Below are 4,095 nucleotides of genomic sequence, written 5' to 3'. Positions count from 1 at the left end.
AAAAAAAAAAAAAAAAAGATACAAGTATTATGCACATTATAATCTCTTGAGCAACAATTTTAAAATGAACTAAAAAATACACTAGAAATGAGTTTCCTATTGCTATACATCCTAGCCAGCAATTGGTATTTTCAGGTTTTTAAAAATTTTAATCACTCTAATATAGGTATGAGGATTTCTCATTTTTTTAAATTGAATTTCTCTAATTGCAAATGAGCATCTTTTCATTTGCTCATTGGCCATCTCTGTATCTTCTTTGGTGAGGTGTATGTTCAGATCTTTTGCCCAATTTCTAATTGGGTTGTTTTCTTATTATTGAATTTGAAGAGTTCTTTGTATATTAAAGTCCCTTATTGGATATGGGTTTTGCAAAATTTTTTTCTAGTCTGTGGTTTGTCTTTTCATTCTCTTGACACTGTTTTTTCAGAGCAAATATTTTTAATTTTAATGAAGTCCTGCTTATCAATTTCTTCTTTCATGAATTACACTTTTGATGTTGGATCTAAAACTCATCACCCAACCCAAGTTCACATATTCTTTTATATTTGCTTTTAGAAGTCTTACAGTTTTCCATTTTATATTTAAGGTCTGTGATCCATTTTGAGAGAAATTTTGTTAAAAGTGTAAGGTCTCTATGTAAGTTCACTTTTAAACATATAATTGATTCCAACACTATTTGAAAAGACTACCCTTTCACCACTGAGCACTCTTTCTGCCTTTGTCAAAGATCAGTTTGCAATATTTGTGTGAGTCTGAGTTCTCTATTCTATATCTATATGTCTGTCCTTCTACCAGTAGCATGCTATCTTCATAACTGTAGTTTTATAGTAAGTCTTGAAACCAAATGGCGTGAGTCCTTCAACTTTGTGCTTCTTCCACACTACGTTACTTGTTACAGTGTTTGCCTTTCCATATAAAGCTTAGAATCAGTGTCACAAATGAGGCCAAAGACATTAACAGGAAAATGAAGTAATACTACAAACAACTATATGCTCCATGAATTTGACAAATTAGATGAAATGGAACAATTATTTGAAAGATCACCAAAACTCACTCAAGAAAACTTGAATAGCCCTATACCTAGTAAATAAACTGGACTGCAAGTTACATACCAAAAGATGAAAACTTCAGGCCTAGATAGTTTCATTGGTAAATTCTACCAATCAAATAAGAAATAATGCCAATTCTACACAATCAATTCCATTAAAAAGAAGAGGAAAGAAGATGTCCCATTTATGAAGCCAGTATTATCCTGTTCACAAATCAAGAAATATTGCCAGAAAATTACAAATCAGTATCTCCAATGAACACAGATGTAAAAACTGCCACAGAATGTTTGCAAATAAAATGCAGTAAAATGAAAAAATATATATCACAATCATATTGGTTTCATCCAAGAAATATAAGGTTAGTTCAACATTCAAAAATCAATAAAATTCAGGGTACCTGGGTGGCTCAGTCAGCTAAGCCTCCGACTCTGAATTTCAGCTCAGGTCATGATCTCAGGGTCCTCTCTACCCCATTCCACACTGTACTGAAAGGCCTACCAGTTCAATAAAGCAAGAAAAACTATTATAAGGTACACATGTTAGAAAGGAAAAAATTAATTTGCAGGAAACATTGTCCAAAAAATCTCAAATAATCTACCAAAAAAAAAAAAAAAAAAACCCTCTTAGAATGAAAAAGTGAGTTTAGCAAGGTAGCAGAATATAAGGTCAATAGACAAGTCAGTCATATTCCTATATATGGCTATAATTGGAATTTGAAATGAAAAAAAAGGGCGCCTGGGTGGCTCAGTTGGTTAAGCGACTGCCTTCGGCTCAGGTCATGATCCTGGAGTCCCTGGATGGAGTCCCGCATCGGGCTCCCTGCTCGGCGGGGAGTCTGCTTTGCCCTCTGACCCTATCCCCTCTCATGTGTTCTCTCTCATTCTCTCTCTCTCAAATAAATAAATAAAATCTTAAAAAAAAAAAAAAGAAAAAAAAGAAAAATCATAAAATTTATAATAGCAACCCCAAAAATAAAATTCTTACATATAAATCTAACAAAATATGTGCAAGAACTGTATGTGGAAACAACAAAATATTAATGAAATAAATCAAAAGATATCTAGATTAATAGGGAGAAATACTATGCCCATGAATTGGAAAACTTAGTAAGATATCAAATCACCCCAATTCATCTATAGAGTCAATGCCATCCCAATCAAAATCTCAGCAACTTCTTTTTATAGATTTTTTTAAAGATATTTTTGCAGAGAGGAACATTAATGTAAAAAGAGACATTCTCTGACACACAGCACAAAGGAAAAACTTAACCTGAAGCTGAAATAGTCCTTTAGGAAAACTAGAGGCTACTATACTAGCCAAACAACTCTGCTCCCTAAGTAGGGGTGTCACAATGAGAAAAGCAAGCCATTTCCCCTCCTCTCAGCTCCAGAGCAGCAGTGCAGGTTTTGCCAAGGGGCAGAGACAGGTTGTAACAAAGAGAGCTCAAAAGTATCCCCAAGGGAACAGACTTAATTTGGAATACCCTGGGGGAAAAATCAATCCTAAGAGTACTCCCAAAAACAATAGAAATTTTGTTGGTAAGCAGTTAAATGGAGACTGGTAACTACATGAGAGCAAGAAGCTAAAAAACATCAGTTAACAGTTTACCAGAGAGAACCAGGGAAAGAGATACAGCATCCCTCTCGTGGTCTGTATATACACTCTAAGACCACAGTGGAATTAAACCAGAAATCAGTAATAGAAACATAACTGGAAAACCCCAAAATATTTGCAGATTAAATAACACACTTCTAACAATCTGTCAAAACTCACAAGGAGAAACAGAGAATCTTATTAGGCCTGTATCTATCAAAGAAATGGAATCAATAATTAACCCTCCAAAACAGAAAGCATCAGACCCAAATGGGTTCACTGGTCAATTCTATCAAACATTTAATAAGATATAATACCAACTCTCTAAAATCTCTTCAGAAAATAGAAGCAGAGGAAATACTTCTTCATTCTATGAGGTCAACATTACCCTAACACCCAAATGAAAAACACTGTAAGAAAAAAATACAGCACAATCAACATCTCTCATTAGCAAAGATGCACAAATACCCAACAAACTAGCAAACTGAATCCAAATATATGAGAAGAATTATACACCACGACAAAATGGGGTTTGTCTCAAGTACGCAAGCCTAATTCAGCATTAGAAAATCGATGAATGTAAACCATCACAACAACTAAAGAAGAAAAATCACGAGATCACATCAATAGATGCAGAAAAAGCATTAGACAAAACCCAACACCCACTCATGATAAAAACTCTCAGCAAATTAGGAATATAGAACTTCCTCAACTTAATCAAGAGCCTCTACCAAAAAAATACAGCTAATATAGTAAATGGTGAGAAACTGGAAGAATTCCCACAAAGATCAAGAAGGCAAGGATGTCTCTCTCTCACTACTCCTTTTTGAATTGTACTAGAAGTCCTAACTAATGCAAATTGTGTAAGACTGTTGAATCACAGACCTGTACCTCTGAAACAAATAATACATTATATGTTAAAAAAAAAAAGAAGAAGAAGAAGAAGATAGTAGGAAGGGAGAAATGAAGGGGGGGAAATCGGTGGGAGAGACAAACCATGAGAGACTATGGACTCAGAGAAACAAACTGACGGTTCTAGAGGGAAGGGAGGGGATGGGTTAGCCTGGTGATGGGTATTAAAGAGGGCACGTACTGAATGGAGCACTGGGTGTTATACGCAAACAACGAATCATGGAACACTACATCAAAAACTAATGATGTACTGTATGGTGACTAACATAACATAATAAAAAAAAAAGACAAGAAAAGAAAATAAAAGGAACACAGACTGGGAAGAAAAAAATATGACTGTCTTTGTTTGCAGATGACATGATAGTCTATGTATAAAATCCTAAAGACTAAAAAACCCAAACTGGAACTAAGAAGCAATTACACCAAGGTTGCAAGATACAGGGTTAATATACAAAATCAACAGTTTTCCTATAGGCCAGCAATAAGTGGAATTTGAAGTTAAAAACAATACTGGTTACATTCACACATTCATACTACCCAA

This window comes from Mirounga leonina, unplaced genomic scaffold (genome assembly GCF_011800145.1).
Source record: "Mirounga leonina isolate KUSES-001 unplaced genomic scaffold, KU_Mleo_1.0 Mir_204, whole genome shotgun sequence".
Taxonomy (NCBI): Eukaryota; Metazoa; Chordata; class Mammalia; order Carnivora; family Phocidae; genus Mirounga; species Mirounga leonina.
This window is presented reverse-complemented; position numbering follows the sequence as displayed.